This window comes from Amblyomma mixtum, chromosome 10 (genome assembly GCF_055824585.1).
Source record: "Amblyomma mixtum isolate Tamu chromosome 10, ASM5582458v1, whole genome shotgun sequence".
Lineage (NCBI taxonomy): Eukaryota > Metazoa > Arthropoda > Arachnida > Ixodida > Ixodidae > Amblyomma > Amblyomma mixtum.
In genome coordinates, this window is record NC_143021.1 from 69929849 (window position 1) to 69945025 (window position 15177).

The 15177-nt window shown below is 48.0% G+C and overlaps 1 pseudogene; it reads left to right on the top strand.

Moving 5' to 3' along the window:
• The first annotated feature begins 4010 nt into the window (after positions 1 to 4010).
• LOC149326064 (uncharacterized) lies at positions 4011 to 9346 on the top strand (annotated as a pseudogene).
• The last annotated feature ends 5831 nt before the right edge of the window (positions 9347 to 15177 follow it).

Below are 15177 nucleotides of genomic sequence, written 5' to 3' on the forward strand. Positions count from 1 at the left end.
AAATCGTAAAACGTGAACAAAAGCACCTACAAAAAATGGCCCGGGGATTTGTATAGTGTAGACTTAGATGAGGATTGTGCCGAAGTTTCAGTTCTGTGCTGTTAATACACAAGCTGCCCAGCGCGTTTGAATATTATACGATGCTGCCTATCGGAGAGGGCCATATTTTGCCCATTTTTCAAACTTTAAAACTGTATAGCGCCGTAACACAGATAGATATAGAAAATGAAACGGGGGTTTTAGGTACCCTAACATATGCTGTTTAAAATGGTGTGCGTCGACCTCTCACAGCTTTAATCCAGAAGCTTCCCGAGGCATTTGTATCTGAAACCTGGTAATGCCGAACATATGAAAGGTGGCGCCTGGTTGCTAGTTACGCTGCAGAAATAGTTCGAAGCGATGAATTTCCGTCCATTTTGATGATTATCTTTTTGTCAGGAGACGTATGCCTTATAGAAAAGAACACGTGCGAGAGTTCGAACCTAGAGTATGAACCGGAGTTTTAAACAAAGAAAGTTACTAGGGTGAAAATTAACGCAGCTACAAAAAGTATTTGTGGGTGTTCATAATGTTTCGCGAATTGTCAGCCCTGTGCTATTATTCAAAAAGTTTATTTGCGTCTGTGATTATGGTAGAATAGGGTATGACAGCTAGCTAGTTTGAATTTGGATATTCATGTTACTTTGTAAGAGCGTAGCGGCAACCAAACGGCAGGCATCAAAAAGTAATGCCGGATGAAAGTGTTTGAGCTTATTCTCATAATGCTGGTGTAAGAAATTTGATGGAGCTTTACTCGGAGACGTTCTGTACCTGTTCAGCTTATTACATGTCGGAAATAATAGAGAATTATGAGTCAAGAAGCAGATGGCATACAGGTTAGAAGGTCAACTGTCGCTTCCATCTGCTTACAAATTAGTGATTTGTAGCATTGTCGGAATAAGGTGACTGGGGTTGGAACTTGGGGTTCTAACCTGTGTTCAGAACATTTTTTTGTCAACCGATCTTAATAAAGAGTTTTTGTTTCAAGACCTCGAAAATATATTAGTATCAATGAACAATTTCACGCATTATAACCATTCGTACATTTTTTTTAAAGAACTATAGGCTACTTCTTTTTGGTGCTCTTTCATTCAAACTTCTGTCATATGCATGCATGACGTATAGCCAGGATCCTATCTGTGGGGTGTCACTGCAGAAATGAGGCTGCGCTTTTGAGTCACCAAAGTTCTGTTGTACCACGAGATACCACCAACTTTGTTTAATTGCTGCGAAGAAAGTGGTGATTTTAATTTGTCGACTTCTGTCCTTCGAAAAAGCGCTCTTATATGGGCCTCTGCAAGAAAGCAGTTTACAAATGGCAGCTATAAATGGTATGTATAGCGGGTGTAGGATTTCGCTACGCTGCCTGTCGGGAGATTGCATACAGTCGGATAGAGCTCAAGAATTAAGCGGCAAATGCCTGACAAAGCAGACCCTCTAGCGAATGGCAGCAACCGATTGTCATGGTGCCGCGGTTAATCCCACCGCACCTCCAGCAGTTACAATGCAGGGGCTGGAAGGTGCAAAAGGCTTAACCGCAGATGAACAGGATTAGCCGAGAAGTCATGTCAATCGGCTGACGCCATTGGCTTGAGGGTCTCCTTTGAGGAACGTTTGCTCGAAAATATATTAGTATATTTGAAGCTGGGGTGTAATCATTTTAAAAAAAAAATTATTCTATATTACCAGTGCAGGAGATTAGTTGCGTTATTGCTCCAGCTTTCTTTTACGATTCATCTTCCTGCTCAAAATGCAATGAAAACGAACAAAAAATTGATCGCGAAAAGCCAGGTCAAAGGATGTCGAAGGGGAAGCAAAGGAACAACGAAACAGTCTTGCCCAAGCCAATACAAATACTATGTTAATCCTTTCAGGCGCCATTCTTTGTTTTCACTGAAATCAATTATTTTTTCACCTAAGTAGTATATTTAGGCCTCAAGAAAGGGAATTTGTTAGTTTTCGAATGTGAAAAAACCAGCAGGTCAGTTCTTACAACGATGTGGAGAATTCCGTCCAAAGTGTCATATTTGTTAGAAATAATAACATCGAAATGTTCTCGTGTGTCAGGTAAACTCCCTAGAGATCGTGGAATCGCTCTGTGTTTCGAAGATTCACATAACGCTCGAAATTGAGCAAAAAACAATCGACGTTTTCACTCGCGGCAAAATCTGTCTGCACAAAAACGGCGGACAAAGTGCTACCTAGCTCATTCTTATGTGAAATATTATTTACTGCGTTCGCTACATGGTGCAAAAAAGCAACTTATTTGCAACAAGAAGGCTGCTCAATTTGACTGAAATAATGAAATCACTGTTAAAGGGGTAGAGACATCAAATTCCAAGGTTGTACAAAAGACTGCCATACGTTTCCTTTGTATGTGAGGACCATAAGAGCGAAGTATTAAATTTAAGGGATGTCTAGAACATATTTTAATTTCATTTTAAAGTTTGTGAAAATGCTCACTCTTGAAGTCTGAGCCATCGCTAGCGCATCAATATGACGTAGGAACAGAGAAGAAAACACAAGCAAGTATTTTCTACGTCATTGCACAGTTTTCTGACGTACGGGACCAAGTTTTGCGGTTTCGCGGCCTAGCAACCTCAATTGGTTACGAGTGCTCGCGAGTCTTTTTCTGCACGCTCGCGAGTGCGACGGTGCTTTAGCCCGGCGTTGCCGCAGGCGATGTCGTTGCCGAAAGATCCACTTTCGCAGAGGAATATTCGCAGAGGAATATTGCCGGTGCTCTAATCTAGGAACCACTCTCTGGTATCATGGATGTTATGTATTTTCTTGTGCGAACGTGAGTACGCCGAGCATGCCGGCCGGCCGGCCAGCCTGGATCCCGTCTGCCGGCGTCATAACAACGAGCTAAAGTGTGTTCTTGACGTAAATAATAAACCCTACGATAAAAAGTGTGAAAAATGTGTCATTTTTGAGGATCGCTGACCAATACTGAGCTGCTGGCAAAGGTAACGACTGTGATACGAGCAAACTTCTTGCCACGACCGCCTCGCAGCTGGCGCTGGCCCGACGTTGGGGTCCGACTCGCCTGGCGCCCGCTCGCTTCGCTGCTGAAGGCGTCGCGGAGATTTACCATACTATCATTTTATTGTGAGATGATGCTGTTGACAGTAAATCGATGTGTAGAGTAGGCCATTTATTATAGCTAAGGCGACTTCCGAAGCGCCGGCCGCTGCGGTCAGTTCGATGCGAAAGAGGCTATAGACCGTTTACAGCGCGCAGTTCTTCCGTTTGAGACCAGATGGCGCCACAGGTGCGCTCGGAACACGGCGTCATTACTTGCCTCGTAAATCGCCGGCGTGTATGCCTCGACGCAGCAGTGGAAATGTGGAAAGAGAAAATACATGCTCTGTTATGGATTGCAAGAATTGCGACAAATAGTTAAAGGGGCGGGATGCGATCGTTTGCGAGCTTCACGGAACCGAACTGTACAAGGACGTACTGCCCCTGTTCGCGCCCGTTGGACATCCGCCCTTTCCGAACAGGCAAACGCAACACACACGTTCGCCAGCGCAAGACAGCGAATATAGAAAGAAAGGTCTCGATCTTGGAAAATCTGCGAGGGTAAGTGCGCAACATAGCCGCATGAACAAGCTGCCCCGCCACCGAAGCGTCACAAAAAAAAAAAGACGACGTTTGTAAACATAGGTGGCGCTGCCGTCGGCAGCGAACGGGTGTAGGCAGAAAGAGCAGACTGCCTACAGGCCCTTCCAGCGACAAGTGACTCTGCACGTGGAAGAAAGTCGCGTGCGGGCATTTTCCTGCAGATTTTTCCGAGCATTTCGATGCGTGCGTGTTGCTTGAGTGCAGGAGCATTATTGTTTATGCCTGCAAGGCAGTTCCGTTGCAATTTCAACGCGCTCATATAAAGTAAGCGGAGCAGTGCATCTGTAAGCGGTTCTCGGCAGCAAGCGCGTGATAGCGAACAACGGCGCTGTTACGAAATTACGATGGGCGAATATATCGACGGCTTGAATCAAGAAGAAAGAGCAAGGTATGTGAAGAAACTGGTCGTGCACGGATCGCAACTGCCGGACCCGTACAGCATACCGGAGGGCGAATGGAAGAAAGGCGACGACGCGAAGCGGCTTTGCCCACACTTCCAGATGACAAATCTTGTGGTGTGCCTTCTGTACTCTCCGAGCCAGTTCACCCCCGAGAACGTCGAAAATTATAAGGCACTTGAGGCATACAATTACTTTGAATCAGGCAAGTATGATTACTATATTTTTGTCACTATCGTCTGCGCAGTGAACTTTATGGATATGAGCTCGCTTTGTTCTGCTTCCTGAAATAGATACTTATGGAACGAGTGGAGGTCTCGCTCCACCTGTAATGTATTCAGGTCCGTAAAAATGCACTTTTCATTACTCACTTGATGCTTGGAAAGCTGCATTAACATGTAGCCGTTCGCCTGAGCGTCAAACAGAAGTGCACTCTGCTGCTTTGAATGTTTACGGTCACTCAGCTTGTTCTTTCCGAATTATGATTTAAAGGCATTTGTTTTGCTTGATCAGAGTGCCTTTTGGGACAGTATTTGCTTTGTATGTGGACGAACTGGTGGCATGGCACATATTACCTCGGTGCATTACACTCATTCATGCGCTGTTCATGCACATTCATGCACTGGTATTGGCTGCTTTGTTGGGTTCTCATAACCATTGCTTAAGTACAACCATTGCTTAGGTACTGCATCTGCATGTGCACCTTGGTTTCACATGTGCTTTGAACTGTGCATGGCAACAACACGAATGAACTGTTTTCAAATATTCTTTGGGCCTAGATACGAAATAATCAATTATCATACCAACGTTGTTACTATGCCTCTTCATTCATTGTGCACTTTGAGCCCTTTTTAACCATATATCTCCAATATTTTTTTCAGCAGCAGATCAGCAGCTTGTTTGTATTACGGAGTCTCATGCACTGTGTAGGTTTTTTTGGTGTTGCTTGCAATAGCCGGCTGGACCAGCAGCTGCTTAGCAGATTTTGCATTCTTTACGTTACCATACAGCTTGCAGAAATGTGCACACCACCTTCTAGGGAAACTCTCAGCCCAAGAAGACATAACAACAGGCCTGCAGTTTGTTCTTCGGGGAGCACTTGACCTCAGCGGTCTGCTGTTAGGCCGCAGTTGCAGTTAACACTGCAGTTATCCATTACAGCTTAAGCTAGATGTAATGCCTAGTGTCATGCAGTAAATCCAAAGAAAAAGCAGTTTTCATCCCTCTGGTTTACCACACCTAGATTTTATCAGACTCATGGATGGCATTGTGGGAATGACTGAATATTTCAGGGTTTGTCCGGAAATGCCGCTACTGGGCGCCACGCACGAGGAAAGTGTGCCTGGTGCGAGCGGAAGTGATGCCATCGCAGGCAACAGCAGGAAAAGGCCACGATGCCTGGGTTTGTGTGGACAATCTGTCGGGACACGTCTTGGCAGCTCATTGTCAGTGCAAAGCCGGGTAAGTTGGAAAGAAATATATTGAATTTATGGCTTATATGCCCATTGTAAGTGAAGCAAAGCACCTATTAATGTTCTCATGACTGTTTGTAGCCACGTGGCTGCTGTTTTGTTTGCCCTTGAGGCAACAGCTCGTATGGAGGCAGAGAGATCATGTACATCTCGGCCATGTGCCTGGAGCTCTGCAACATCAAAAAAGGTTACCTTCAGTAATTCTTTAAAAAACCATTATTAGCAGGGACGTAAGCATGAAAATAACAGTGACAAAATTCTGTTTGCTTTGCATGCAGGACACAATGGTGCCCATAGATCAAGTTGACCTTGGCAGGCCAGGAAAAAGGTCCAAGAAGCTGAAAACACAACCTTGCCACACATCTGAAAAATACAAGAGTAGTGAAAGGGAGATATTTGAGGCTCTCAAACGTGTGAACCCTAAAGCAGTTGTTCTGCGGAGCATTCCCAAGCTTGACCCCGAGTAAACAGATTCAGCCTCCGAAGATGAAGAGATGTACACATTTCTTAGGTACAGTTTTCTAAATACAAGTAGATTCAGGAAACATGAAATGAGCTGTCTAAAGTGTGGGGGACAGTTGGCTGGGATATACGTTCATTATTTTGTGAGAATCTAGCATTGCTGTGCCTGCCTAATGATCTGTCGCTTACTGCTGTGCATGGAACCATTCCTACTAATGTTAATTATACCAGAATTGCAGCTCTAATGTATTATTTTCCAAAGTTCGACACCGGTGATGCTGGATGTTGGCTGTGACACGAGCAGCATTCAGTGTAATATATGGGTTCTACACTTCTCTTTCTAGAAATGCCCGTAAAAGCCGCAGCACAAGGGAGACATTCCTAGACGACATGTTCCTTCCACTAAGTGAAGTTGAAAGAATTGAAAAAAGCACTCGGCTTTCTTCGGAATCGCAAATCTGGTATGGAGCACGCTATGGAAGAATCACTGGGACTACCATGAGCAGGGTATGTTGATCTCATTTATACTATTAAGAGTTGAAGAGGGCTATCTTAATTGCTTGTAAAATTTCTGATTGGTGAATTTTAAAGTTGACAGTTGTCATTCCAGAAGACGTTAGAAAACAAAGGCAATGAAAGAGTAACTCACGCAAACTGTCCGAGAATCTTCTTGAAAGTTTGACAGCAGGCATTTGGTCAAACGGCTCATTCGAGGAGTCAGAGACATCAATAATACCGCTGTTCCACACTTTTTGAGGCAAATGAAGTTTGGCATCGAACTGTTGCGAAAGCTCCTTGGCTCCCATCATAATTAGTGACTTGTGTGCAGAAAAACAGTTGAAGATGGATGGTTGTACAAGGTTATGTGAAGCATGCCAAATAATTCACAGAATGCTGCAAATGCACACTGTGTGATGTTTTAACATCATGTAAGAAACAGTATTTTGAGCTAACCTACCTATTCCAGTGTATTGAATACTAGATGCGACGGAGACACTGTGTACAAATTGAAGTTGGCTTTTATCCACAGATTACTGCATTGTAACGACAAAGTTGCTGCTTTGACTGTAAATGCGAGCTTTTTAATACAAGTGCCACCATCACCAGCCTATTTTGAAGGTAACCTGCAGCACTTAGATTTCCGGGTGCCGATTCGAGAGGCTAGGCTTCACCACTGTTCACTTCAGAACTGGTTTGGTTTGTGGGGGTTTAACATCCCAGAATGACTCAGGCTATGAGAGACGCCGTAGTCAAGAGCGCCGGATAATTTCGACCACCTGGGGTTCTTTAACGTGCACTGACAACGCACAGTACACGAGCCGCCTGTATCGAAATTCGACCACAGAGTCCTTTTCAGTGCAGATGTCACGAGTTTGAATCGAGTGCCGGGAAAATTTTAGTGCAATTCGTCAGCAATAAATGTGGCTTTTGCTGCCAGACACGCATCGTAGTAGCTAAAAAGAGCCAAGGATTCAAATTTACCAAGAACTAAAATATAATGCTTCAGTGACTGTGTTTGGTACTCCTTTTTCCCATTCAGCTATTTCCAACTTTGGGACAAGAACAAGTGTGCAATTATGGAAGTCCTCGCACTCCTCAAAAGAGATGCACAATGTGTGAGTGAACCACCTGCTGCTCTGCTTGGCAAGGAAATTGCATACGATGTGCAATTTGGTTCTAATGCTGTACTTTGCTCATGTGAGCTTACAGCTGTTCCCAGTGAATGAACACTTTCTGGTAGCACTGAGATTTAATATCATTTATTGATAATGACAGTCTTCACAGACTACTGCAGGAGTAGAAAAAACTTGATAACCGCACTTTCACAGAGTGGAATGCAGCAAACAAAACAACCCAACACAAAATACTGCACTGCAACAACTCCACTGGACCAAAAAACCAGACGGAGTTGAACCAACAAGGGGAAAAATAAGTTCAGGCACATCTTTACTAACATTCAGGTGCACAATTATATATAAATGATTCAAGGCTTTCAATAAAAGCATTGAGGGAATAACTTCTCATGATGGAGTCAAGCAGCAAGTTCCACTCTTTAATAACTCGTGAAAAAAAGCTGCATCAGAACTATCAAATTCCTCTTCTGCCTCCATCCCATTTTCTCCCCGAACTTTCTTAAAATGTGATCATCAAGTAGTTTGTTTTTATGTTAGTTCCCGTGTCATTCTTTTTGCACCAGGTCTCAACACTGAAGCCAGAATCAGTTACCGGGTTCCTTGACAGTGTTCTGCAACGGCGACCACGTCTTAATGTGGAATCTGTCAGATGGGGCAAAGATAATGAAAGGACTGCCAAGGAGCACTACTTTCAGCATATGAAGACGTGTCACACCAATTTTGAACTCCACGAAATTGGCTTTGTCATTGACCCAGATGTATGGTTTCAATATATTGAGCATGACATCAAGCATGAAATCAAGCATGTGCATTTTGTCTTATCAGTATTTAGAAGGTTAGCCAATGTTTTATGATCTGCAAGGTAAAGTTGCCGATGTGTTTAAAGCATTTCATTGCACAAATCCAAGGCTTCATGCGTAAAGTTTGTCGTAGTTTGGGCCAGTTGTGAAACGAAAAAGTTTGCTTGTGTTGGCTGTTTGTATAGCTACTGCAGCACAAGCTATGTGGAGCTTTAAATGAACAGCATCTGCTGTCCTTATTTTTCACATAGTTAACTATGAATTAGTTTGATACATTGATACAAATCAAGAACGAAGCGGTAATGGCCCTGAATGAAGGCCTTTCAGCCTGCGGCATTGAGTATCATGATGACAGTCAATCCATCACACTAGCAGGTGCGAGGCTGATCAACCACGCTATGATATTCAGTCAGTGCCACTGATTTGAGGGCCTCCGTCGAAAGGCATCTGTTGTTTCAAATTATAGCATCTTTTGTGAAGTGTGCTAGAAAATAGCCATTGTTGTTTCGATTTAAATTTTCTGTTCTTCTGTTCAACATTTTTCATTGCCACACACTGTTTGCCTGCAGGCGCCTTTCCTAGGTGCAACGCGTGATGGGCTGTGGAGCTGTTCTTGCCATGGAGTGGGACTCGTCGAAATTAAGTGCCCGTGGTCTTTGAGGGAGCCTAACCACTGCGTGCTCGAAGCTCCATACCTCAACAACCAAGGTCATCTAATTGAGAAGCATCCATATTATACCCAGGTGCAGACTCAGTTGCATGTGTGCAGGAAAGACAATGCTCACTTCATTGTTTGGCTGCCACATGAAATTTCAATAACTGAGGTGAAATATAATGCAGAGTTTTTTAGGCCTCTGCTGCAGAAAGCACGTTCAGCTTGGGAAACTTATGTACTACCAGCTCTTCTGGAGTAATAGTGACGCTAGCGCTACTGAAGACGACGACGTGAGGACATTAAGCGAAAAGGACGAAGTTCGCCACCGTCGGACTCGGCCCCGGACGTTCTTGGGAGCCTTCCAAACTGCCTAGAGCGTTAGCGCGTCTTACACCGACGTGACATCTGGTGGAGCTGCTGGGTACATCTTTCATGTACCGGACGCCCCCATCAAGCCGCGATTCCAGCAGAGGTCGACCACCCCCGGTAGACATGCCCGTTCACCAGGGCAGCCGCCGACTACAAGGTCTATCTCCCGAGTTCGGGCTGCTGCTTCCCGACCACAAGTCAACAAGGAGTACCGGCGCTGCTGCAATGAATCCTCCAGCATCAACTGTGCCAGTCCTTCTCCACCACCAACGGGATCCGCCGCGTTTCCACGGCCTGCCTCGTGAGGACGCCGAGGACTGGCTGGACCAGTTCGACCGTGTGGCCACATTCAATTCTTGGGACGGGGACTCAAAGATGCACCATGTCTATTTTGCTCTGGAAGACTCTGCAAGGACATGGTACGTAAACCATGAATCTTGCCTCCAAACATGGGAGACATTCAAAGCAGAATTTCTCCAGGCGTTCACCAGTACGTTTCGCAAGGAGAAGGCCGAGCTTCTTCTGCAGAATCGCATCCAACTTCCGAACGAAAGTGTAATGGTGTACGTGGAAGAGATGACACGCCTCTTCCGTCGCGCAGACCCAAGCATGCCGGAGGCGAAGAAGGTGCGATTGCTGATGAAGGGTGTAAAGGAGCAGCTTTTCGCAGGCCTGGTTCGGAGTCCACCCGCAACAGTAAACGACTTCGTAAGGAAGCAATGTCCATTGAGAAATCACTCGACATGCGGACGCCGCCGCCTTTGTGACCGCCCTAAACTCTACCGACTTTGCTGACCAACAACGCGCCGACCCGGACCTTCGAGACGTCATTGATTATCTCGAAAGTGCCAGTGGCAGAGTACCTGCCGCCTTCCGGCGAGCTTTATCTTCCCTCTGCCTGCGTGACAGCGTACTCTACAAAAAGAACTTTTCTTCTAACAGTCGCGAGTACTTGCTCGTTGTGCCCGAGAACCTACGCGTCGAAATTTTGAATGCCTGCCACGACGAACCTGCTTCCGGCCACCTTGGCGTCACTAGAACGCAAGCCAAGATTCGCGAAAAATACTACTGGCCTCGCCTTGGACATGACGTTACGCATTACGTTCGCTCTTGCCGTGACTGTCAGCGCCGCAAGGTTCCTCCTGCCAAGCCCGCCGGCTTCCTCAAGCCGATTGACCCGCCGTCCCGACCATTCCAACAAATCGGGATGGACTTGCTCGGCCCGTTCCCCATATAAAACTCCGGGAAGCGGTGGATAATAGTCGCCACAGACTATCTCACGCGTTACGCGGAGAGAGCCGCTCTTTCGAGTGGAACCGCTATCGATGTGGCCAAATTTTTTGTGCTTCAGATCGTCCTGCGCCACAGCGCACCCCGAGTTCTCATTACTGACCGAGGAGCTGCCTTTACTGCTGAGCTCATGCAGCATATCCTTGCTTTCAGCCACACGAGCCACCGCAGGTCGACCTCATACCACCCCCAGACGAACGGCCTGACCGAACGTCTGAACAAGACTCTCGTGGATATGCTTTCGATGTATGTGGACGTGGAGCACAAAACGTGGGATGAAGTCCTGCCTTATGTCACGTTCGCCTATAATACTGCCGTCCAGGAAACAACCAACATGACACTGTTCAGTCTCATCTATGGACGACAGGTGACCACAACACTCGACGCTATGCTTCCCCACGTCGACGACCACCCATATGCCGACGTTGCCCACTTTTTACAGCGTGCCGAGGATGCTCGTCAACTAGCCCGGGTGCGAATTCGCGCTCAGCAGGACCAAGATGCCCGACGGTACAACCTGCGGAGACGGGCGGTCGAATATTTCCCAGGCGACCTTGTCTGGGTTTGGTCCCCAATCCGACGCCGCGGACTCAGCGACAAGCTCTTACGTCGTTACTTCGGCCCCTACCAAGTCCTGCGGCGCATCGGCGATCTCAACTATGAAGTCATTCTCATTTTAACCTTGCATTTGGCAATACCCTTGTTGTGCAGAAAGCATTCACAGTAGAGAATGGGATAACATAGTGGTTCTTTCATTTAAGTATGGTGTGTTAAAGCATTTGGTGAAATTTTTTGCTGCGGTCAGTGCAAATCTACCTGCATGTACACCCCCCATCAAAAGTATAGAGCCAAAGGGGTTTGCTTTCAGCGTGCCAGGTTAGCATACTCAGTGACCGTAATCTCTCGAATGATAAATGGCTTCAAGTCCTCAATCCTCCCAAGCTTTGGATTGCTAGATGTTCTAGGGAGCCCCGCTAAACAGCTTAGAAGAGAACTTCTTGGGCTGTATATTTTTGGCGGGAGCTGTACATCAGTCTACAATGCCAATAAACAAAACGCCACCAAGATCTAATGCATTACTTCCTTCAGAACCTCAGCTTTTAGCTGGCATATCTGCACTCAAAACAGCCTGACTGATGCTCATTCAAACAAAGGCCTGCAGCAAATGCACACTTTGATGACTACATGCAATATGACACATCACGCCCAACATGCAGCAAACACAACTTGACAATTGTGGCGCGACAGTGTTGAACGAAAGCTTTCCAGTTTTCTTTTTCCAATGACGATATCTGAATGAAACGGCTTCCACGTGACATGGTCTGCTTGACAAATCACGAGTCGTTCATGTTTGCGGAGAGGGCGCCACCAGCGCCACCGTGATCGGCTGTGCGCACACCGAGCTCCAGCAAAATCACGTCTACGTCCAGGTTCCTGACCTCGGATCGCCACCAACCGTTCTACAGGAGCGCTACTTCATCGCCTGTACGCCTGGTAACCAAAATTCCAAGCGGTCTGCGCCGTTTTTTGGCACATCAGCATCTGGCTGGCCGCCCACGCCGGGCGCGCTAAGCCAAGCCTACATCTGCACCGCCGGGGCAACGCCCCCCGCGCTCGCCAGCATGCTCGCAGCCGGAACGGCGGGGAGCTCGCCTAGCCAGTCAGCAGCCCAGGCGCTGAATCACAAGCACTGTGCTCCCGCGGCGCCCCGGCAAGCCACCGCAGCCACGATCGTCATGAAGTTTGCGAACCACCTCAACCTCGGCAACACTTTATTCCCTGTGCTCTGTCGGTCCGTCATGGATTCCGCCCGCCTAACCAAGACTGAACGTGACAATACCTACATCAAACTCCGCACCTCGCAAAACATCCTGGCCATCGATACCCACCGCCCAGCCGCTGCGGACAAGCTGCTCCAACTCAAGCAAGTTTCACTGAACAACATTCAGTACGAAGTCACCTCGTACGTAGCTAACGACCCCCTTAACGCCCGTGGTGTTATACACGGCATCACCATGGACTTTACCGAAGACGACTTTGCCGCTAATCTTCGTGTTGACGGCACCCGACTCCTAAGCGCCCGCCGTCTCGGACGTACCAACACACTTCTGCTCACCGTCGAAGGGCCCCGTCTACCACGCTATGCCGTCTTCTACAGCGGAGTGTACCGCGTCTACCCGCAAAAGCCGCACAGCAAACAATGCACGCATTGTCACGCCATAGGACACCGTGCCGACGTCTGTCCTAACAAGCCTAGCCTTGTTCGGTGCTCGATTTGCAGCCAACCGTTTCCTCCTGACCAAGACCCAACGACTATCCCACACGAATGTGAACCACACTGCTGGAACTGCAAGGGCGACCACACACCGTCTCATCCTGAATGCCCCGCAAGGAAAGACGCCGACGCTGCAGTCCTAAAGTGGCACCGCGCCCAACGACGCCATCGCGCCCGCGCCGCCCCTCCACCCCCTAAAGCCGACGCGACCATCTGGCCGCCCCTGCCTACCTCGAACCGCTACGAGGCCCTTCAGCTCTCCTGCAGCAGCAGCAGCAACAGCCCGGGGCACGAGACCGCGCAAAGAAGTCAATCTCGAACCAAGCCCTCTGCCAAGCGGCCACCGTCCACCACTTCAGGTGCGGCAACCAGCACCTCCACCTCCTCTACTAAACCGCAAGCTTCCGTGATGCAGTCACAGACTCCACCAAGTCACCAGGTGAGCGGTCCATCTCCCACATCCATCGCACCCCCTCCCCCGTCCTTCCAAAACCGGTTTTACTCACGCCCCTCCACAACTACTCCACTTTCACCCCTCCCTACCGACAACGCTATTGCTCTCATACAGCAATCCCTTGCTCCCGTCCTATTGGCCTTACAACAACTGACGGCTCGCGTCGAGCAACTAGAGCACCATCTCCTCTCCCTCGCGTCCTCTGCCCCACCCTCTCCCGACGCAGACTCCAATGCTCCCCCTCGAAAGCGCGCAAGCGCCCCTCTAGTGCCTAACCTCGACACAATGGAGGAAGACCGGCATGATGAGTGATATCATGCGACACACATCCCCACCCCAAAACCCTCTAATTATTTGGCAGTGGAACTGCCGCGGTTTTCGTCGCAAGAAAAATGCCCTCTTGCAACACATGCAGATTACTGGCGTTAACCCAGACGTCATCGCACTGCAGGAAACGCACGGTGCCTTTTCTCTGCCAGGTTACGACCATTTTACTCAGCCAAGTATAGTCATGAAGAGAAAAGGACATCAAACGCCCCCTCCTCCGCCGACTTTGACGGTTACATACATACGGCGCACGATACCCACCATTCAGGAAGATACATCCCACCTCAACTCCGGGACGAAAGAGCATGTCCTGACACACTCCACCTATCAGGGTCACCGTATCACGATTTTAAACTGCTACTGGACTCCCTCCGACTCCAAAACCAGCATCCCACCTTTGCATACGGCCCTTCCTGCCTCTAATGTCCCTACTACTTTCGTCCTTCTTGGTGACTTCAACTGCCCACACCCTGCATGGGGATACGACCGTACTTCAGCCTCCGGACGAAAACTCGACCGCTTCGCCAGTATTCATCACCTCACCCTCCTGAATGACACGTTCATGCCTACACGTCTAGGATGTGGAGCACAATCCGACACAAACCCCGACCTCGCATGGATTCGCAGCGATCTCCGCGCTTCTTGGAGTAATACGGGTGACACGATGGGGAGTGATCACTGTATTCTTCAGATAACGCTCACGTCCCAGCGACCCTCCAGACCACCCGGAACACACCTACCTCCCACTATGCTCGTAGACTGGCCAAAGGCTCGGCCGGCCCTCGACTCCTTATCAGTCTCACTCGAGGACCCCGAAAAATGGTGTAGCGCCATTATGGAGACCGTCTCCCAACACACCAAACATATCCACCGATCTCCCGACTATCCATACATTGACACACACCTACTTGGGCTATGGAAACAACGTCGCCGGGCCATAAAAGCTTGGCGCAACTGTAGATCTAGCCACGCATTGAAAAGAAAAGTTGCTGAACTAACGCAAGCAGCCCAAGAATACGCTGACCAACTAGCCACGAACAACTGGCTTCAGCTCTGTGATGACATGGTCGAGAGACTCCACACTCCAAAAGTCTGGCACATTATGCGCACCCTACTTGGACAGGGTAAACCTCGTAACACACTTCAAAAGCTACAGTTGGCCCTCTCCGTCTCACAAGAAGAGCTGGTTGAGCAAATCCGAAATCAATTTTACCCATCCTCTACTTCTCCTGCCAGCTCCCCGTCATACCCTTACACCGAAGAAGAAGCAGACGAACAAGGAATGAATTCCGACTTTACATTCGCCGAACTTCAGGCTGCTCTACGCTCCCTTAAGCGAAACACAGCACCCGGCCCAGATAAAGTTACCTATGGT